The following is a 23886-nucleotide window of genomic DNA, read 5'->3' as shown; positions in this document are numbered from 1 at the left end:
GAATGGTGGAGATGACTCTGATTCTCAAGGCGATGATCAGTACCCAGATTAGGATGACTACCAGGGGTCTTCGCACAATGATGATGATAATGAATCAAGGTACTACTTACCCAGGGATCTGGGAGGATATTCTGTGTATGTAATTGGCAAAGATGACATAATGGTTGATCCCACAGACGCTATTCAGCCAGCACTCATGATCCACATGGAAGGGGAAGATCTGACATCAGATTCAGAGGATAGTGAAGGCTATGAGATCATTTTTTAGGGTGAAGTAAACCCTACAACAGAATATATGAGTAGCATCTATGAGTCTTTGGTTGAGAAAAGCTCAAGGTCGATGGAATTGATCGAATGTTAGGTGAAGTGGCCATCAGTGAACAATACTACACCGAGCAATTGATAGTCCTTGAGAAAATAGGGGGACATTCCACACTTGCAAAAATGATAGATACAGAAAGTTGCACAGCTTTCCAATGCAGTCAAGAAGATATGAGCCAGGGCTGTGGATATTTGTGGAGGACCTAGACACCCTACCTCAAGCCAAGAAGAGGAATCTGAGGAAGAAGATGATCCCATGGTAGGGATAATTACCATAATAAATAGTGATGATGAAGATTGCTAAGCTATGGAAATCATTATAAAGAAATCTGCCAATGTGATGGAAACTCGAAGCAGAAGAGACTACAAGGGCAAGGCCTTAGCCATAAAATAGTCAAGAACAAATGGGGCAGGAACTAGTGGCTTGAAGAAAGAACCAGAGAGTCTAGTCTTGGCTCAGCTCAAGAAGTCCCAAGCTAATATCTCGATCTGGGGATTGTTGATGGTCCCCCCCACGCACCGTGAAGCAGTCTTGAAGTCTCTCACCAATGTGCAAGTGCCCATAGAGATAGATTCAGTGCACCTCTCACACATAGTAGGGGCAACATATGCAGTACAGTCATTCATGTTCTCAAACTCTGAACTCCCAAAAGGAGCCCAACATAATAAAGCTCTACACATCACGGTAGAATGTCTGGACAAGGTGGTTCCTCAGGTTCTCATTGATAATGGGTCTGCTTTGAATGTTCTACCCTTGAGATCGGCAAAGAGTATTGGCATCAACCTAGAAGAGATGAGGCTGTCAGCCTAAACCATATGGGCATATGACAACACTAAGAGAAAAATCCTTGGCATCCTCACCATCACCGTAGTAATTGACACAGTAAAGTTCGATATTGATTTCCAGATCATTGATATACCAACATCTTTTAACATGCTCTTGGGAAGGCCTTGGTTGCATCATGCGAAGGCAATGTCCTCTAGTCTCCATTAGAAAATAAAATTCATTTATAAAGGAAAGGTGGTTACAGTAGCTGGAGATCCGAAAGTGGTGAACACCTTAGCCAACATTGAAAATGGAGAAGAATAAGACCAGGAAGTCCAACTTAGTGATTTTGAAATAGGAGAAACTTGTGCAACACTCACTAAGGAATTGCCAGATGAAAAGATTCCAGCTAACTATGAAGCTATATGGAGTCCTGTGGTGAATCAAATGATGAGAAACATATACTAATTTCCAGGGATGGGATTAGGAATGTATCATCAGGGTGTTTCAAAATTACCTACTACGGTGGTTAGCAAAGGAAAGAGTGGTCTTGGGTACATTCCTCAAACCCCTGGACCAAGGAGCAAGAATGATAGCAAAGGGCAGAAGGTACTAAGGATGACTAGGAAAATCTTTGCCTCTTACTACCCCACTCTCAATGGGTACTTCGTAAGAGAAGAAGAAGATTTTCCCTTTTGCAAAATGTTGAGCCATGGTTTGACGAAACCGTGGTAAAGATGCAACCAGGGTTTGAAGTATTCTTTCAAGATGAGTCCGACTAGATAACTCATAAGGTAGAACAACAGAAAATGCTAGCCAAAGAAAATGACCAAGACAGTTATGTCACCAGAATAGTGGAAGTAGCACTGATTGAAGATGGGTTCTCCTCTAACAACCCGACAACACTGATCCGGTCAAAGGAATTGCCAAGTCCTTAAGTACTCTTGAAGAAGGAATGGAAAAAGAAGATAATACTCATCTAGAGTCTACAACTTCCCATGGATAAAAAAGGTCACATCTGTTCCTTTTTGCAAAAGCCACGAGCTCAGGAGTTACATGACCTCAAGCCCAGGCCTTTCAGAGGAAGAAACACTTATGCAAAACAAAGAAGTGCACAAAAAATGATGGTTTGCATGTACTATGCCCGAATCAACTGCAACGGGAAGGTCCAAGAAGGTGGTCGAAGATGTGACCAAGGCACTAGGATGGCATCCCTCAATAGGCTAGAAAAGATGGACTTTATAGAAAGAGGATTGAGCAGTCTCCACCAATCTTCACCTCTCAGAAAGTTCGGATTCTAAGAGCACGAGGTTGATCAACTGGTATTTATGAAGATATAGGCACCTATCCAGAAGAACCATTGCACCATTAAAGAAATAGCATCAACCTTCCTAGAAGAAGAAAGAGGCCCGTTGCCACATCTCCTCATCCATCGAGACGTTGAACTGCTCTTGAATTGGACTAGTATTGGGGAGAATTTCAAGTTTACTCATATTTTTGTGTCAATCAAATTGGATACCACTGATGAAAGCATTAAACCAGTCATTGAGTCTATAGTCGAGTCAGTTGTTGAGTCTGCTATTTATGATTTCATGTCGGCCTCCCCTCTTGAGGAGAGTCCAGAGTTCGTGTATGTCGAGTCTGTTACTCCTTCTTTCATGAATGAAATTTTTGATTCCGAGTATGACTTGCCTCCTTTTTCTGATGATGATTTAGTAAATATCAAGAGTTAATAGAACAATGCAAACCAAAGAAAGCCCAACCCATCGTGAGGATACTTGAGTTATTAATTTAGTAACCGACCATTACCTTCGAGAGGTAAAAATTGACACCACCCTAGCCAATGAAGAAGCAGAACAAATGATTAGTCTTCTGAAAGAATTCACTAAAGTCTTTGCTTGGACATATGAGGATATGCTTGGTATAGACCCCAACATTGTGCAACACCGCTTATCGACCTACCCTAGGGCAAAGCTGGTCAAACAAAAGCTCAGAAGGATGTGTCCATAATGGAGTGAGAAGATCAAGGGAGAAGTAGTAAAGCAATGGAATGCAGGGTTCTTACAACTGGTAAAATACCCCCAATGGTTGGCCAACATTGTACCAGTTCCAAAGAAGGATGGCAACCTACAAATGTGCATAGGCTTTTGGGATATTAACAAGGTAAGCCCTAAAGATGACTTCCCATTACATCACATTGATGTATTGGTTGACAACATGGCCGGGCATGCCTTGTTATCATTTATAGATGGATTCTCAAGATACAACCAAGTGAGCATGCACCCCGAAGATCGGGAGAAGACAACCTTCACCACTCCTTGTGGAACCTATTGTTATAAGATGATGCCTTTTGGAGTGAAGAATGCCAGGACAACTTATTAGAGAGCAGCCACAACCATATTACATGATATGATAAACAAGGATGTGGAAGTCTACGTAGATGAAATGATAGTGAAGTCAAAGGATCAACAGGCACACATTCCCACATTAAAGAAATTCTTTGAAAGAATCAAGAAGTATTAGCTGAGGTTAAACCCTCAGAAGTGTGTCTTTGGGGCAACAACAGGAAAATTGTTAGGGTTTTTGGTAGGTGAAAGAGGCATTGAAGTCGACCCTATCAAAATCAAGGCAACTCAAGAAATGCCCACGCCTCGCACTGAGAAGTAAATACAAGGATTCCTGGGTCACATCCAGTATATCAATAGATTCATAGCTCAGTTGACTATAATCTGGGAACCAATCTTCAAGTTGTTAAAGAAGGATCAGCCCACAAAATGGAATGATCAATGTTAACAAGCTTTTGATAAGATCAAAGGGTACCTTATGAAACCGCTGGTAATAACGCCACCAGTAGAAGGAGAACCACTTCTGTTATACTTATCAGTTAGAGAATATTCCATGGGCTCATTGATAGCACAAAAAGAGATAAAAAGGGGATAGAGCATGCCATATATTATCTCAGCAAGAAGTTCCTGGAATATGAGACGCGGTACACATCTTTGGAAAGAACCTGTGCAGCATTGATTTGGGCAATGAAAAGGTTGTGACAGTACATGGTAGGTTTTCCAGTACGTTTGATCTCTAGAATGGACCCAATCAAGCAGCTCTTTGAGAAACTAGCCCTAACAGGAAGGATGACCTGGCGGCTACTTCTACTATCAGAGTTTGACATCACCTATGTTACTCAGAAATCTATCAAGGGGAAAGCTATGCTGATCATTTGGCTGTCCACCCCACAGAAGATGAAAGAGTCTTGGATGATGCCTTTCTCGATGAAGAAATCACAGCAATAGAAGAAGAAGACACAGCTAATGAATGGCAATTGTTCTTTGATGGAGCAGCTAATCGAAAGGGGTGTGGTGCGAGAATATTGCTTGTCACTTCTGACGGTCTTTATTTTCATGTCACTTTGATTGCCCCTGTACCAATAACATTGCTGAATATAAAACTTGTGCCTTGGGACTCGAAACTGCCCTATCCATTGGGGTAAAAAGGATCAAGGTGTATAGAGAGTCATCCATTGTCATTTGTCATAAGCAAAGAAAGTGGAAGACTAGAGCTGAAAAGCTGAAGCCATATCAAGAACATATGGAAGAGGGAATTGAACACTTTGAGAAGATCTCATTCGAATACTTCTAGAGAGATAACAACAGGTTCGTCGACGCCCTTGCGACTTGGCTTCCATAGTAGAATGCAATCCTATAGCTAGTGTTTGACCATTCTTGGTGGAACAAAAAAGCAGACCCATTTATCACAATTTGGTGAACTTTCTCACCATAGATGGTCGGTCTTGGTTCACTCATATTGTGGATTACATCAGAGAAAGAAAATACTATTTTGAAGCCACAGAAAGAGAAAAGAGATTTTTAGAAGATGTACCACCCAGTTTATCCTTCAAGAAGACTTGTTGTATAAGAGGTCCTATGATGGAATACAGTTGCTGTGTATGGATGAAGAACAAGCTATAATCATCATGGAGGAAATTCATCAAGGCCTCTGTGAATCCCATATGAATGCCAAGATGCTTGCTAAGAAGATTCTTACGCTGGGATACTATTGGAATACAATGGAAGCAGACTGCATGAGTTTTGTAAAAAAATGTCATAAATGTCAGATATTTATCAATATCATACATATCCCACCAACGGAGTTGCACTCACTCAGTTCTCCTTGGCCATTCTCTACTTGGGGCATTGACATCATTGGGAAGATCAACCCCAAGGCATCCAATGATCATGAGTTCATCTTGGTAGCCATCAATTACTTTACCAAGGGGGTACAAGCCCAGTCATATGCAATCTTCACATCTGGTAAGGTAGCAAAATTCATCCAAGAAAATATCATTTTTCGATATAGAGTACCTAAAGAATTAATATCAGATCAGGGATCCCATTTCTAGGGCAAGACTAATAAGATTTGTATAAAGTTTGGTATCAGAAGGCACCGCTCTACCACTTACAGGCCACAAACCAATGGGGTAGTAGAAGAAGCTAACAAGAACATCGAGGTGATCTTACAGAAAATGGCTAAAACACATTGGGTGGACAAGTTGCCACTTGCTTTGTAGGCATATCGGACCTCTGTACGATCCTTGACAGGGGCAACTCCTTTCTCTTTGGTATATGAGGTTGAGGCGGTACTACCTGTGAAAATCCTAGTACCATCACTAAGGGTGCTTCTTGATAGTCAGTTACTTGAAGGAGAATAGGTGAAGGCCAGACATGACGAGCTCAACTTTCTTAATGAAAGATGAATAAAAGTCGTGGACAACCTAAAGAAATATCAACTGAGAATGGCAAGGGCTTTCAACAAGAATGTGAATCCTCGTCACATAGAAGAGGGTGAACTTGTTCTTCGAGAGCAAAGAGCCCCAACTGATGACCCAAGTGGGAAATTCAGGCCCAACTGGAGTAGCTCATTCATTGTCAAAGAGATACTACCAGGCAAAGCTATGAAACTCATAGACCCCAATAGCGAAGAAATACTTGGACTGGTCAACATGGATCAACTTAAGAGATACTATGTCTAAAAGGGTGAATAGCTCGAACTACGGCAGACCTGATTCCTCTCAAGGGATACTTAGACAACTTGACATGTGCAAGTGCCGTCTCAACCATCTCAAGGCAATAAATTGGTTCCTAAATTAATAATCAAGGTATCTAAAAAGATCATCATAGCTTGTGTCCCACAAGAATTGCCATTTGGCATGCAAGGCCATTAGACATCCATCATCCATCTATGGTCCTCCAGATTCTTATCCAGAATTCCATCTCCTTAAAGTCGCCACCCGACACTAGTATGTCAAGGCCAATTCATTCCCCATCCTTGATTAGTCAAAAATAAAAAAAGAGTGTGTTTGATGCAACAATGGTGAAGGTTTGGTTGTGTCAATAGCTAATGAGTGATACTTAGTAAATCATCGCCTTCTCTTTTGTTTGTGATGGTTGCAGAAAAAGTTAATGGAATCATTGGATGAGATGTAAAGAAAATGGACTTTGAACATAAACATGAGGGCACCAAAATTGTTGAATCCATGAATATGTCGATGCTCGATCGGATCAGGTGCATAAAACTGCATAACCATGTACTCCAACAAGTGCCTTAACACTGGGATACCAATCTTCATGTATTTCGGTTTGGATTAGTTAAGATTTGCCTGACTCTCAAAGAATTCTGAGTTTGTATGCTATCTTTACCCAAGGGTAGGTTAATCCAACCATCTTTGAAGAAAGATTACTCAGAGGAAATTCAGGATTTCTTCAGATGGAATGAGGAAAAAGTGAAGCAATTCATTAGATATGGGAAGATCGACATTCTAAAGGTAGCCAGGATCTTCATTCAGTATCTATTATTGGGAGGAATCCATCAACGAAGATCACAGGATGCTTATCTACTTTGCATGATAGTTCGCTATGTTCTCTGAACTCCCAGACGTGGTGCACCACTTGTTATGATAGAAGGGGTAAAGCAATTGAAGAAAGAAAGTGGTATTTTCCCTACGGTCCTTGTGGAAACGCTCAAGGAATTTGATGACATGAGCCATAGCCATAGATTCAGACTTGATCGGTATCAATGAAGTCCTGTAATTTTCCAGATTTGGCTCCTCGAGAAACTGAGGTTGACTAAGCCATTGAAAGAATGCCAACTCGGAGCTCTTGCTACTAGGGAAGGAGGGAAGCCCCGAAATTCAAGCTCATTGTTGATTGCAAAGAGTACCTATAAGGGAGAGCTGCAAAGGATATTGCATAGAGATGTCCAGAGAAGTCACAAGAGGATTTTCTAATGAAGACCCCTGGATATAACTACATCAGGTTGATGGGATTGACTCACACATCCTTTTCCTTACCTATATATATCAGCTAATAGTATGGATTGGAAGCAAATGACTCCAAGGAGTTGGTGAACTTTTACCCACCCCAATAATTGACTCCCTATATTGTTACCTATCTATCTCATTTATGGTAGGAAAGTTATTTTCTTGTAATTCATTTGGTAGTAAAATGAGGAAATATTTGGATTTTCATGTTATCCTGATTACTCTAATGAAGACTTGAGTTGTGAAATTAATTATTCCTAAACATTCTAAATCATAAATAAAAGGAAATTTTCTTTGTGCCAAAGATAGGTTTCCATTCATAAAATGCTAAAATAAAAAAGTGAACAAACAGGGGGAGGGAAAAGAAAAAAAAAGAAAAAAAAAGAAAGAAGAAGATGTACATGTGTTTGTGCTTGTAGGAACTACAAGAATAGATCCCTAAGAGTTAAAGTCCTTATCTGAACCATACTCAAAGTCGCCCTCATGAAATGGTGAGGAGTCCGTGGGTGTCAATCCCAAATTCGCCAACCTTCAGGTTAGATCCTGAATCTGTGCTTGCAGCTAGGCATTCTCCTGCTGATAGAAGCCGACTTGGTCCTCTAAGGCAACAATCCTTCCATCCTAAGGAATATGAGAGATGCTCAAGAAAAGAGTAATAAAAGAAGAAGAAAAAGAAGAGAAGTACCTTGTCAATCACCACCTCACACAAGCCTTGATGCATCCTTCGGATCTCGTTATAGACCTCCGGAGACACCTGAGAAGGAGCGTATCAGCCAAGGAAGGTCAAAAGCCAAGCAAACAAAGGATGATTAGATACTCACATAATCATATGAAATGGACAGCCCAAGAGAAGCATTTATGTCTGTTCTCCACCTCAAAAGATGGGGGATGCTAGGATTAGCTGTGTTGGGATATGACCAACCTGAGAAGCCATGAAAGGGAATGGTGGCTATCCTGAGGGATCCACCTGCACTAGTAGAAGGTCCGGCTTAGGATGGACTAGCAGCACTGATATGTGATTGGATGGTAGAAAGGTCTACACATAGTGTTCTCCCCTAAAAGAACATCGATCAAGGCTAAAAGGAATTGAAAGACTAAAGATGATACTTAAGGAAGAGCAACATACCACTGGACCGTCAAGACCGAGAGGGCTGCAAATAGTCTCTTCCTCAAGGAAAGTCTTGTAATCCCTATCTGACTCAAGGAATTAATCATCCCATATTCCGTCGACCAGTCTCTTGATTTGGTCCCCAGGAATGCACTCCGGACAATGCATGGTTGGTGGAGGAAGACATGGAGAGAAGCATGTATCAGTATCAGACCATTGGGTTATGACCGTCTCTCTTGAATACTAGGCATGGCTCCATATCCCCTTGAATAGGACTCGGTTCTTTGATAAGTATCTAGCCTGACTAACTTCATCAAGGTCCGGGAACATAAGAGGATGGAATGGTCAAGTGACCTACAAATTCAAGAAAAAATAAGCACATCACATGACATAAGGAAATTTAATGACAAAGCATGGCTTATCTCTATAAGACCGTTCAAGAGAGAACGGGTAGTAGTCCTTGGGGGATGGTTCTGAACCCTGTGTACTCGGCTATCTCCCTATCTTGTAGCTATGGGAAAGGGCGATGCTTAAGGTTCCTTCAGTATGGGAGCCATAATCTCCAGATGGTCATAGCACCAGGGCTGACTTGAAAAACCAAAGTGAAAAAATGCAATCAAATGAAAAGAAATGAGTACAAGAACAAGAGATTACCTGGAGGATGTAGCCCACTCCCTTGAGACCTCGATCCCCATATGATAAAGATCCAATGACCGCAGCAAATATGCATAACCAGCCCCGCCCCAATCCCAGGTGTCCACATCTCAGAGGTTTCAGAAGAAGGCGACCATGCCTGCCTCGGAGGTCACCGAAGAGACATTGACCCATAGTGAACAAAAGGAAAGAATGGGTCACCTGTGCCAGGTTACCAGGCTTTACCCCCAAGCCGGTCCTCCACCAACGAGCACTAATCTCACCAAGGTGGATGTATGTCTGATCACCCTTGATATCTATGTCTGTCAAATCCGTGAACTCCCTAGCTGTTAGAGTATCAGGAAGGGTCAAAGGACTCCCCCCAAATAGTATTCCTACCAAGGCATAGAAACACAAGGGCCTGATAGTGATCTCGCCAATAGGAAGATGGAAGGAGTGAGTACTCGGCCACCACCACTCCGTCAGGGCCCATGCCAATGTCGGGCTGAACTTCCTAGTCTCTATGGAAACCAATCGACTCAAGTATGATGAGTTAACCATCTCCTTCACTCTGTAGGGGAGCATCCTATACCAACCCCAAGCTGTATTTGGGTGGCCATATCTTGCCAAGGTCGGTGGCACTTTCCCATTATGCTTTTTTTTCTTTTTTTAAATAATAATAATAAAAAATGATGATGAATGACAGGAGAAAGCAAAACAATAATGAATTAATAAAAAATAAAAAATAAACAAATATAAAATGCAAGGACTTACCCATGAACCACATACTAAGTTACAGACATGATCCCGAGTATTGTGAAGTGTCTGTCCAGAATTCAAATCCGCAAGGCCCTCATCCCCTTTAGAAAAGTTGCTACAACCATCCAACTGGACCTCTCCACAAGTCTTTCTTTTTCTTCTCTCAGCCATATTTTCCAAAATCACAAAGAAACCCAAGAAGTTCCATAATTTACAAAGAAACCCAAAAAGATGTCAAATTCTCCAAATGACTCCTTCCTCAAGAAATATGAAGATCTTCAAAAAGAAGATGAAGAACTTCAAAGGAAAATTTGAAGATCTTAGGAAAAAATTTCAAGAAACCCAAAAAAATGCAAAAAGGTTTGGATCTTCGAGAAGATTTCAAAACCCGAGCTCCTCACTCACAAATCGTTCCCAACTCAAGAAACTTGGAAGAGTGAATGAACAAGAGGGGGGGGGGACCATTTTATGGTAAAAAAATTGATTCTAATTCCAAGGTGTAGGTAAAAGTGGAAGGTAAAATCAAAGTTAAAGAATGAAAGCTCAAGATTCCAAATCAAAGTCAAAAAAGCAATGCTTAAGAATTCCAAATCAAAAGCTAAAAATCAAAGTTCAAAGATTCTAAATCAAGAGCCAAGTTTTCAAGATTCAAGAGCTTAAATGCAAGATACCAATTTCATTGAACCTGCCCCAGGTGGCCCAATTACATTGACCCTGCCCTAGGTGGGCCAATTTCATTGATCCTGCCCCAGGTGGGCCAATTTCATTGATCCGACCCCAGGTGGCCCAATTACATTGATCTGGCCCCAAGTGGCCCAATTTCATTGAACCAACCCCAGGTGGCCCAATTGCATTTACCCGGCCTCAGGTGGCCCAGCTTCATTTATCAGGCCCCAGGTGGCCCAATTTCATTGAACCAGCCCCAAGTGGCCCAATAGCATTTAGTTGGCCCCAGGTGGCCCAATCTCTTTGAATCGGTTCCGAGTGGTCCGATCTCATTATTGATTTCCTTAAACTGGCACATGGAAACCCAGAATAGGAAAAAGATAAATACTAACGTCTTTTGCAGGATTGGAAGAGCAGCAAATTTATTTCTTGTAAATCGGCAGCCCAGGTGAGTCTCAAACTTCAAAGTAGTTAAAAGATATTACCTATTGCATTTTTCAACTCCGTCATTAATGAGCAAAATGACGATAGTATATGCTTCGGGTGACAAATGTGGTCGTTCTTTTCTTTGCCCTTCGACCGTTGGCACAGGCCTTTGTCAAAGAGGGGCATTCTGTAGACACCTAATTTTGTCACCCCCTCTGGCTATGATGAATTATGGATCTTGGACGTGACTTCTTGCTTCTAATCAACAGAGATGATAATTGATTTAGGAAACCCAGAAACATCCCCTACCTGAAAAACCCTGAAAATCCCACACTAGAGAAAAGAGGGTCTAATTTTGAATTTTTATATACGAAAGAATCCAGTCACAATGACCATACGAATGGATAGTACTCAGAAATTTGATTTCAATGATATATGGTACATCAAAATCGGACCGTCGGATCTTCCGTAATCTTCCCTGAAAAATCATATTTTTCCGCGCACATGCCATACGTACCAACTAGCCAGCCAGCCAACCAACCAACCATCCAGCCTGCCTGCCTACCAGCTAGCAGGCCAGCCTTGCATGCCACACACGCTGGCCAACCAGCCAGTAGGCCAGTCCCGCATGCCATGCTGTGCGCCCCCACTGTTTCATGCCGTGTGCCCCAGCATGTCATGCTGCAATCCCTTCCATACCAACTTGTGGCCCCGCGTGCCATGCCGCACGCCCCCATTGTGCTAGCCCGCACGTGCCCTCCGTGCCAGCCTGTGCCCTTGTGTACCATGCTACGCGCCCTCGCATGCCATACCACTCACCCCCATCATGCCAGCCCTACGCACCCATTGTCTGCCAGTGTCAGCTACACACGCCATAGGAGAAAATTAATGGAAGCGAGTTTGAGGAAAATGAAGTGGTGGGTGCCATTGATAGGCAGTGTGGGGTTGGGTGTAATTGCCATGATAGAGGGGGTTTCAAGAGAAAGAGAGAGAGAGATAGTCGTTAGAGGCTATACAGCGTGGTGGGTCGGTGGCCATTGAAGAGAAGAGAAAAGAGGACTAGGGTGGGAGCCGTTGGCCTATAGCTCTGATACCATGTCAAAGTGATTTCATTCTCTATATTGATGTGTGCTCCAATAGGAGACTTTATAGTACAAGATGAACAATCCTAGTCTAACTATACAATAGAAAATATATCACATAAAATATAGACTTCCATATACACAAAAATTCTTGAGCACCGAATAGGAAGTTACTTAGAATAGGTAAAACTCCTATATCGGTCAATACGTCCAGAATCAACCTGATATCCGCCACTCATTGCCATTGTGGGTTACCTTCCCCAAACTCCCGTTGCACTTATGTTCGGAGGAAGGGCTGAGCATCATTGGTAGTCTTACCGGGAAACCCTTGTAATCTGAACAAAAGTGATGGGTCGTCTATTCTTCGTAAAAATTCTCATTGCTGTATTGGCGGATTTCATCTTTAACCAGTCAGTCTCCATCCTCCCACAAAATGGGATGATTTTAAGTTAGCGGTCGGTTTTGAATGGCTGCTGCCAAGATATCTTCACTCGTTTCTTCGGGTATAGTGATCATGGATGTTTAAATTCTCTCAAGGCAAATCAATCAAGCAAAGAGGACGCATCTAATTCTAAAATTCCCAATGAAGAAAACCTTGATGGTATGTTCTTTCTATTAAATTGGTTGAAGAAGATTCAATCTCTCATGCAAGTTCAGACAAACTTGTAGGAAATTATGTCTGGAATTTTGGATCCATCACTTGCATCAGGGAATCCCATTGGCTAAGAGAATGTCGACCAGCCTGTCTTAGTGGCAGAACACTATTGTTGCAGACGAGAGACCTCCATGATAGTCTTCTATAGCTGACAGAAAATCATCCTATATGTTCCACGCATAACTCCGCTTTAATGAAGATTCATCGAGGTCAGTTACCAAAATGCTTTTGCATTATTGGCTGATTTAGACCCCTCAATCTTAGGGATGGAATTACCCTTTGAATTCAAATAAACTCTATCTCACAATGCTCCCCCTTTCCTCTTCGACATAATGGGTAACCTTCAATTGAGCTGGACCCTTCCATATCTGATTCCTTGAATCAAGGATTTGACAAACCTTGTACATTTCAAATGATACATGTTCTACCCCAAATATAACCCTCTATAGCTAATCAATCTAACAACCAAAATTCAGTTTCTCCCCAAGCCTTACCTAATTTGTTTACCACCCAAATTTATCCCAATCCTTGTCCATTTCACACGGACAATATTCCTACCCAGATGGACCCCATACCACCCCACCTTAAACGAACCCATGCAAACCTAACCCAGTCAATCCAAACCCATCCTAGCCCTCCCCACCCAAACCACCCAACTAAACTAATCCCATCTGAAATTTTAGCCAAACCCATCCCACCCAAATTAATCAATCCCTAACCCACCCCACCCAAATCCGACCCAATCCCGCCCGAACCATGCACATCTAAATCAATCCCTTAGGAGCCCAACCACCTAAACCCTACTCACCTGAATCCAACTCCCTCTCCTATCTCAATACCAGAACACCCCTCTCCTCCCTTTCTACTTTACTTGAACTGAGGTCTTGTTCCACCCTCCCAAACCCATCCCCTTCACCTTCTTCAATTCCCTGTGTCCCCCTCTCTTCCCTCTTCGGACATCCTCTTCTCATCCTGGTTCCTCCATTACTGAGTTGATTCTTCACCCAATAACCTATATTAGAGATCGAGAAGGCTCTGTAACCCTGCCCCCCCCCCCCCCCCCGGTCTTGGAGACTTGAGAGAGCCCATCGCCCCTACGACCAAGGTTTGTGCCCATCCCTCTCAATTTAAAAAGAATCCTCCCCGGCATTTAAAGGGGAATGATGTGGTCCCTCATGGTACTAAAAAGAAAAAGATTCTCGTTAAACTTTTTATCTGTTTCTGGGATTCAGTTCATTTATTTTTCTTGTTTTTCAGCAAATGGAATCGATATTGTGTTAGAATATAAGATGATTGAACGATCCTTCAAAACATGCAGAAATTAGGAATCGCATGCTGTTCCAATGTTTCTGTTTGCGCATTCTTTTGGAACAAAAATAAAGGAAGATCTATTGCAGTTAGTTCTTCCGTTGTACCATCATGGGCCTTTAACAATAATTATCTCCATCATCAAAATGGGCGCATTTGGTGCTTATATGACACAAATAAGGTTTCTATTATTTGATTTCGACTTCAGATCAATTCTTGCACCTTAAACTTATTGTTTTGCATGGCTTATTGAGGTAATTATCAGTCCTCTCTTTTAGTCAATTTCAATCAAGTGGGGAATAATAATTGGTGTATTGCAATCGATTTTAATATTGTGCCTGGTGCCCATGAAAAATTTGGGTGCCTCCTTGTTGATAATAATGTTTTAAATGATTTTACTTTTTACATTAGCACCATTAATGTGATTGATCTTCGGTGGTATTGTTGTAAGTTCACATGGACTAAAAGAAGACTTGTTTATTCTAGGGTTGCTTGTAAATTAGACTACATGCTTGTGAATGACAACTGGCTTTCCACTTGCCCAAGCTCCAAGGTATATTTCGAACCCCAATGAATTTCTGATCACAGCCCGAATGTAATCCCAATTGCTCCTTATATCTTTTTCGGCCTCAAACCATTTGAATTTTTTGATATTTGGACCTCCCATGGTGATTTTCTATATCTTGTGAATCAAGCTTGGAGCTCCCCCATTAAGGATAGATCTTGTCCTCATACCCTTTTTGCTAAAGAACTTAAATTTGTTAAGCTTACCTTGTAAACCTAGAACAAGAGCATATTTAGTAACATCTCTCACGGATTGATTATTGTAGGGTGTTTGAATTTTAAAAGTAATTACAAGCATACGAATCAGTGTAGTTAACGGGTTGAACACTAGGAGAGCAACCACATTATTTTTAGCTTCTTTTAGTAATGTGAAAGAATAACGATTGATTATGGTGATCTACTTCTAACTACCGTCTTAACACAAATGTATCTAAAAGCATTCTAACCAACACATCTAACCCTAACCATTCGTCATCTAGGAATTTAAATACTCAAACCAAACAATTAAAAAGCAAATAACTGAAAGTACAAGTAATGAAATAAAAGTGCTAAAAAGTAAAGAAAAGTACAAATAAAGGGGACAAAGCCAAAGAGAAGCACAAAAGTAGGTTTCTCTACTTAGCCCGAGGGATGCACCATAAATAATATGAGCTTCCCTACTTGACTAGAGAGTTACTCTTACAAGGGCTACTCTACTTAGCTTTAGGGAAAGGGATGCAATATAAATAACAAAAGTAAAAGGATGGTTGGGTACTAGAGAGGGGCAAAACCAACACATGCATCAAACTAAGGACCTTGGGGGAAAGGGAACGCATCAAAGTAAAAACTGAAAATAAAAGCCTAAATTAAGAATGAATGGATAGCCAAAAGAGGGAATGAGAGGGGGTGAGAAGACTTATGTAGAAGCCTACTCACCTAAAATTCAATCCTTGAACTTGAAAACTTGCCTGATTTGAGATACTACCAGCCCTAAAAATCATATCTGAAATGAACCAAATTTGAAATTGTTAGGCCTGGTGAAAACAAATCTAGAAAAGAAAAATTGAACTTGAAAGAGATGTTCCACAGCTTGTTCTTGTCACCTAGAACTAGAAATAAAAATTATTACACCTTTGAATAACTTGAATAACATGAACCATAAAAATAAAAGACATTGCATTAATGAAGTAAAACCAATTACGAAAGTGTTTAAAGTAAGAAAAACTAAGAAGAGCTAAGAAGAACTAGAACTAGAACTAGAAGGAGAGCACAACTAAAAATTAGAAAAAAAGAGAGCTAGAGAGGGACGATTTTTCTAGCTTGGTCGACCCTCTTCTATCTGGAATGGGGAGGTAGAGATAAGATAAGAAAGAGGGGATTTTTTATTTCTTGCCTTTTTTTTTCCTATATTTTTTTTTCTTCTCTTTTGTGCGCAACCTTTTGGCTGATTTTGTGTGATGAGGTGGAGGAGAGAGAGGAGAGAAAAGGTAGGAGGGATTCCCAACGATTTTTTCCTATTTTCTTTCCTTTTTTTCTATTTTTTTTCTCTTCTTTTTCTCTCTCTCTTCAAACTTGTGCACAGACCTCCCCCTTGGACAACTTTTCTATGATTTGCATGGGAGATTTGGACAATATTCTAATTTATGAGGAAATTCCGTCCGTGCCCCTTGTCTTTAAGTAAGTGGAAAATAGGAGATATTTAACCAAATCTCCAAAAAAGTAGGAAATATGTGTTCCATGCACAAGGGAAGAGGAAGTGGTGCCCAATGTGGGTCCCTCTAACTTTGTTGGTATCTTAGAATATTCTTTATACCCCTGGAACAACTGTATACGGGTTGGTTTTGCATCTTAGTTCAGTTCCGGTCCATTATTCTTTTTCTGACCCGAAAAGAATAATCGCGTGTACGAATGTAAAAACGAATGTATACTTTTAATGCAACACATCCATCTTACTCAGAATTTCATCCTCTTCGCAGCCATTAAAAGAAATGTGACATCTTTATGTGTAAAAATGGAGAGATGGCGCTCGATAGTCTTTAAGGCCTTTAAAATACAAAACCTGCAAAAAGAAAGTAAAACCCAAGGTAGCTCCATTCTAAATATGTAAAATGCATGCTTTACTATTTAAGATTTGACAGATAAATCTACTCATCAGAATTCCCCCACATTTAGACTTTGCTAGTCCTTGAGCAAAACAAAAAGAATAAAAAGTAAACAACAAAAACCTCACTCACTTTCGTAGGAATCACAGTTGCACTTAGCATGTGCAACAAGCCTTTAAACCACTAGGTCACCCCTAGAGGACAAATTGTGTCTCGTGGGTGTTTGCAGTGAATATTCACCCAAAATTTAAAAAAAAAAATCCCAACCTTGGCTAAAGATAAGGGCCATACCGATCTGGAGCAAAAATAATTTTCTTTTACACTTGATCTAGGGACCCCCACACTTGAATTTTTATTACTCCATATCAATTTCAGGCACAATCATATTTCTTAATTTGAAACTCACCTTGTCTCTTCCAAAACATCCTTATCTTAAGGCAAAACCACTTGTAAAGTAATAGGGAACCAAGGACTAAGGTGTTGGAGTGTTTCTTACAAAATATGTTACCAAGGCATTGATAACATTTATACATACTTTCCTTCTGTGTGGTTTTCTTTATCTTTTTTTTTTTTTTTTTTTAATAAACTCTATCCTACTCCACTACTGTTGCCTTGAATGACATGGTGGAGCAAACACCAGACATCCAAGTTACTATATAGCTTCACTTTTTATATATGCCCACATAGACATTGATGCTAGAGTTCTTTTAGAAATTTCATCCCTAAGAGTTTCGATCAAGACACTTCGTTTCCTGAGGCGTAATGCCCTGTCTAGTTCCCAGGAAATCAACTTCTACTCTTTCTTTCCACACTTCATTTAAAATTGTGTATTTGTCAACACATGCCAAATTAAAAAGAATGTCTCAACTCCAAATCAAGAATACAAGGAACCCATAGACTTATATATGGTCCATCACCGTAAAACAAGGGTCTCTTATTTCTTAAAAGATAGGACACATGCTTTTTTTTTTCTCAACAGGTTTTTTATGCGTTCAAGATGGGTACCTTAATCAAAATTATTACTTTCATACAACAAGCAACCGAATGGTATGATCATTAGCCAAAAGCCAAAGTAGGACTTATATCCTTAGAAAGCTTAAAAAGAAAAAGAAAAACGAACACACAAAAGGGAAAAAGCAAAAATAAAAAAAAAGAAACTGGTTTCCCTCCCCCACACTTAAGTCATGCAATGTCCTCAATGTATGGAAAGAATTAAAAGCAGAGACAATGCAAGGGGGTTATACCTGGGTAAAAGTTAGTCATCAGTGTAAAAAGGTTCATAGAGATCCATGGCCTCTTCACTAGCAGCAGTGGAAAACTCGAGGAACAATTTAAAACACTGACCATTAACCTTCGAAATTACTCCTGCTCCTAGATTCAGAATCTCCATAGCCCCATTGGGATATACATTATGGACAATAAATGGGCCATCCCAATGGGATCTAAGCTTACCAGGGAAAATGTACAATCGAGAGTTGTACAATAAGACCTTATCACCAATTGTAAAAGATTTGCGTAGAATGTGCTTATCATGGAAGGCTTTGATTTTTTTTTTATAAATCCTAGAACTTTCATTGGCATCATTCCTAAGTTTCTACAACTCAGATAGTTGGAGCATACAAAGAGTTCCCGCATCAGATAAATCAAAGTTGAGCTTCTTGATGGCCCAAAAGGCCTTATGCTCTAATTCAACCAGTAAGTGACATGCTTTTCCATACACCAGACGGTAGAGAGATTGACCAAGGTCGGTCTTGAAAGCAATCCGATGGGCCCACAAGGCATCAGTGAGCCTAAGGGACCAATCCTTACGGTTGGGATTAACAATTTTCTCTAAGATTTGTTTGATTTGTATATTAGACACCTCCACTTGGCCACTAGTTTGGGGGTGATAAGGGGTAGCTAACTTATGGGTGATCCCATACTTTTTTATTAAGGCCTCAAGAGGCTGATTACAAAAATGAGTACCCCTATCACTAATTATAGCACGTTGTGTACCAAGGCAAGAAAAAATGTTTTGTTTGAGAAATTGGACCACCACTTTGTGGTCATTAGATTTACAAGGTATGGCCTATATCCATTTAGAAACATAATCAGCAGCCAAAAGTATGTATAAATTCTTGAAAGAATTAAGGAATGCTCCAATAAAATCGATGCCCAACACATCAAAGATCTCAACTACCAGAATACGGTTGAGGGGCATCATGTTCCTCTTATTGATACAGCCAAAAAACTGGCAGGTGGGATAAGCCTTGCAAAAATCAAAAGCATCTCTAAAAATAGTGGGCCAATAAAATTCGCATTGGAGAACCTTTGCGGCAGTCTTCTTAGGTCCAAAGTGTCCACCATATGCATGATCATGAAAAAAAGATAAAATTGAGTGTTGCTCATGATCAGGTACACAATGTCTGATAATTTGCTCAGGAAAACTTTGAAAAGATAGGGATTGTCCCAAAAGAAATGCTTAACTTGTGAAAGGAATCGATACCTATCTTGGGTGGACCAGTGATCTGGAGTCACACCCAAAGCTAAGAAGTTGACAATGTCAGTAAACCATGGTTCACTGGACACTACAAGTAACTGTTCATCTGGAAAGTTCTCATTGACTGGAGAATCGATAGTCAAAAGCCAGGATAAATGGTCTGCAACTAGGTTTTTCAAAGCCTTTCTTATCCCTAATTTCTAAATCAAACTCTTACAAAAGTAAAACCCACCTAATGAGATGGGCTTTGGCATCCTTCTTCTGAACTAGGTATCTGAGAGTATAATAATCAGTGTATACCACCACATGTGACCCAACTAAGTAAGATCAGAACTTTTCTAACGCAAACACAACAGCTAAAAATTCTTTTTCAGTGGTTATATAGTTGAGTTATGCATCATTTAGGGTCTTACTAGCATACTAAATGACAGTGGGCATCTTATTAATCCTTTGACCCAAAATCACTCCTATGGAAAAATTTGAAGCATCACACATTAGTTCAAAAGGTTCAGTCCAAATAGGTGGTTGAACAATGGGTGCATTGGACAACTCCTTCTTAAGTTGCTTGAAGGATTCTAGGCACTTTTAAAAAATTCAAAAGTTTGATCTTTGGCAAGTAGTGAAGTGAGAGGTCAAGCTAACTGACTAAAGTTCTTAATAAACCTTCTGTAGAAGCCAACATGCCCCAGAAAAGACTGGAGATCCTTAACAGATTGGGTAGGTGGTAAATTATCAATTAAATCCACTTTGGCTCTATCTACCTTAATTCCCTCCTTGGATACTATATGGCCTAAAATAATACTAGATTTAACCATAAAATAGTATTTCCCTCAATTCAAAACAAAATTCTTAGATATGTACCTTTTCAAAACTAGGGAAAGATGGTGAAGACACTTAGAATAGGAATTCCCATGAATCGAAAAGTCATCCATAAATACCTCTAAGAATTTTTCACCCATGTCAGAAAAGATGCTCATCATGCATCGTTGGAACGTAATACGGGCATTGCAAAGCCCAAAGAGCATACGCCTGTAAGAAAATATTCCATATGGGCATGTAAAAGTTGTCTTATGTTAGTCCTTTGAAGCAATTGGGATTTGATTATAGTCAGAATATCCATCAAGAAAATAATAGTATTCATGTCCAGCTAACCTCTCTAACATCTGATCAATGAATGGCAATGGGAAGTGATCCTTCCAGGTTGCCACATTAAGTTTCCTATAGTCTATGCACACTCTCCACCCTGTTTGAACACGGGTTGGAATTAGTTAATTATTGGTATTGGGAACTACAATAACACCAGACTTCTTAGGCACTACATGAGCTGGGCTTACCCATTAGCTAGCAGAAATAGGATAAATTATTCCATGATCCAAGCACTTTAGGATCTCTTTCTTAAGCATGTATATGATGTTGCACAATAGAAGGGCTTATACCCTTGATATCAGTCATGGTCCAACCTAGGGCTTCCTTATTGTCTTTTAACACTTTGAGTAATTCCTCTTCTTGGCTAGAAGTCAAATCTGAATAAATTATTACTTGGAGAATTTGGTCAGGCCCTAAGAAAGCATACTGCAAATTAAATGGCAACTCCTTAAGATCTAGCTTAGGGGGCTCAACTATGGAAGGTTTGAGAATGGAAATGAAAAGGGGTCCTAAAGGGTCCACAGGTGTGTGAAGACTTAAGACTTTAGAAAATAAATTTTTACTATCATCATCCAACTCATCTATACACTCTTGGAATTCTGAATCAAAATCAATATCAAAGTTGGTAACTAAATCATCAGAAAATTCCAGAAAATCCTTTAGCATATTGATCTCTCCTTCCATATGTGGTTGTTTGCTTATCCTAAACATGTTAAACTCAACAGTTTGGTTGCCAAAAGATAACCTTAGGAAACCATTTTGACAATTGAGTAATGCATTACTGGCATCCAGGAATGGTCTTCCTATAATTATTGGGATCTCATCCTTTGTTGAGAAGGGCTTGGTATCTAACACAATGAAATCAATAGGAAAAATAAATTCCCCCATCTTAAGTAAGACATCCTCAACCATCCCTTTAGGAATCTTAACAGACCTATCTGTCAACTAAAGAGTAGTTTCAATGGCTTTCAATTCACCCAATCCTAGTTGCTTGTATACATGGTAAGGTAAAAGATTCACACTTGCATCAAGGTCAAGTAAGGCCTGCTCAATGTAGGTGTTGCCTATCACACAAGCTATGGTAGTGCCCCTTGGATCGTTATACTTGGTTGCTATAGGCTGAGTAATTATGGAACTAATGTTATCCGCCAAAAACGCTTTTTTGGGCACACTCCTAACACGTTTGTGAGTACACAAATCTTTCAGGACCTTTGCTTAGGTGGGGATCTAGGATATGGCATCTATGAGAGGGATGTTCACTTCTACCTTTTTGAAGACTTCTAAAATCTTGTCCATGGAAGCAGTCTTCTTTTTGTTTACCAAGCGATTAGGAAAGGGGACAGGGGGAACATAAGGACTGTTAGGGATTTTCTCTTTTTCAGAACAAACATGTTTGGCTTCCTCAACCAAATCATCTTTAGTTGCTTTAGGTTCATCAGATGAACCAGGAACAAGAGGCACACTTGTGTCCTCAACAGAATGAGAGTTAACAGGTGTAATAGATGGGAAAGATTGAGGAACACTCTGTTGGTACTCTTGGTCACTCCTAAGGGCATAAACAACATGACATTGGTTGGAGAACCCTTGTTAGGTATGACCTTGTACTACATTTAGTGGTGCATTAGTTGGTGCTTGTGAACTAACAGGCTGATAATGATGCCTAGGGTTAGGCTCTAGTTGACTGGGCAAAGTTTCCTTCTCTCTCTCAGGAAAAATTGAGACAACTTGGGTGAGTTCTCTTGTAAGATTTTTATGGCTTATCATGAGGAGGGTCATATTCTTTTCCAAGTTAGTTATTCTATTTGCCTCTCCAGTTTTGCTAAACCCAGGGGGTTGCTAATAAGATGATAGGAGAGGGGGTCTAGAAAAATTAGCCTGATGTCCTACATTTTGCCTAGGAAAAGTATTTTGGGCAAAAGGCTATTGTGCAAAGGGAGGCCTTTGGGGTCCAGGTTGACAGTGATTATGAAAATTGGAAGGTTCTACTTGGTTGCTCTGTTTTCAAGAAAAATTTGGGTGATTGCTCGACCCTAGATTGTAAGTGTTACTATATGATTATTCTGGTATAAGGCATTAACACTTTCATTGGAAGTGCCCCCAGAGGTGTTGGGGCATTCTTCTATAACATATCTAGAGGATTGGCACCAATTGCACATCTTGACCATAATGACTGATGATGGCTCTTTAGGAACAATAGCCTTAATCCTTTTGATTAGGCTATCCAAGTGGGCTTCTTTGGCTACTAATCCATCCACAAAATATCCTTTCCTCCTATGGTTCTTTCACTTTCTTGGGTTGACTCCCACTCATGGGTTTTGTTAGCTAACTCAAGTAAGAATTCTCATGCCTTTCCTTCATATGTAAAGGATTTGAATCCCCTAGGGCACATAGACTTTATTATTTGTTTAGTTAGGTAAACAATACCCTCATAAATTATTTGACATAAATGTTATAAGTCTAGGCCATGGTGAGGGCATTCTTGGAGTAGATCCTTGAATCTCTCCATAAGTTTGGAAAATGACTCACTAGGCTTTTGTCTAAACTGAAGGATATCACTTCTAAGCGTATTGGTCTTGTGAGTTAGGAAAAACTTCTTGAGGAAGACAACTATGAAGCATTCCCATGTGGTTATGGAATTAATGTGTAACTTATACAACCACTTCTTAGCTTGGTCTTTTAATGCAAAAGTGATGAACCTAAGTTCAACAGCATCATCAGAAAGCTGTTGGATCTTAATTAGGACACATACCTCTTCAAATTCCCTTAAAAATATGTATACATCCTCAGAGGTCAACCCATGGAAGTGTGGCAACATAGTGATAAATTGAGATTTGAGCTCAAAATGTTGCCCTAGGCTTGTGGTAGGACTATCCAGGAAGGTTGGGCTGATCTAGTAGGGTAGAACCAATCTTTCAGAGATTTAGGTGGAGGGTTTTGCTGTTGGTCTAGGTCTCCCATAATGAAAGGTATTGATGAGAGTATACACATAGGATTCCTACTTGTTGGATTTCTTCTTTCCAACCTATTCATAGTATTACTTACCCACTCAGCACTCATGCAACAAGATATTATCCACAACTAGAATAATACTAGAACAAAAGAATGGAATATATATATATATATAAATTTTTTGGCTTTTGCGAGCTTACCGGCATGGATCCGGGATTGCTTGGGTCAATTCCTGATGTACTACTACAGGGCGAAACCTGTCTTTATCATACTATGAGGCTTGGCGACCTCCACCGATACAACTATTATTGCAAGTTGTTCTTCTCAGGAATTCAATAAATGATGAAAGAAAAAAGAAAACAAAGCACTCCGATTTACCAAAAGAAAGAGAAAAATAACATGGAACTGTCTCCCCGGCAACGACACCAAAAACTTGTTTGAATTTTAAAAGTAACAGCAAGCGTATGGATCAGTGTAGCTAACGGGTCAAATACAAGGATAGCAGCCACTTTATTTTTAGCTTCTTTTAGTAAAGCGAAAGTGTAACGATTGATTATACTGATCTACTTCTAACTACCGTCCTAGCACAAATGCATATAAAAACGTCCTAACCAACACATCTAACCC

The 23886-nt window shown here is 40.1% G+C and overlaps 1 non-coding gene across 1 annotated transcript; it reads left to right on the top strand.

Annotated features, from left to right (window-relative positions):
- The first annotated feature begins 22769 nt into the window (after positions 1-22769).
- Positions 22770-22876, top strand: LOC122058513. Its single transcript, XR_006133809.1, has one exon. It is a non-coding gene; the product is annotated as a small nucleolar RNA R71 (small nucleolar RNA).
- Positions 22877-23886: the final 1010 nt, after the last annotated feature.

The sequence above is a fragment of the Macadamia integrifolia genome, chromosome 12 (assembly GCF_013358625.1).
Source record: "Macadamia integrifolia cultivar HAES 741 chromosome 12, SCU_Mint_v3, whole genome shotgun sequence".
In the NCBI taxonomy this organism is placed as follows: Eukaryota; Viridiplantae; Streptophyta; class Magnoliopsida; order Proteales; family Proteaceae; genus Macadamia; species Macadamia integrifolia.
The sequence above is the reverse complement of the archived record's forward strand: the minus strand, read 5'-3'. Positions and strand labels throughout refer to the sequence as shown.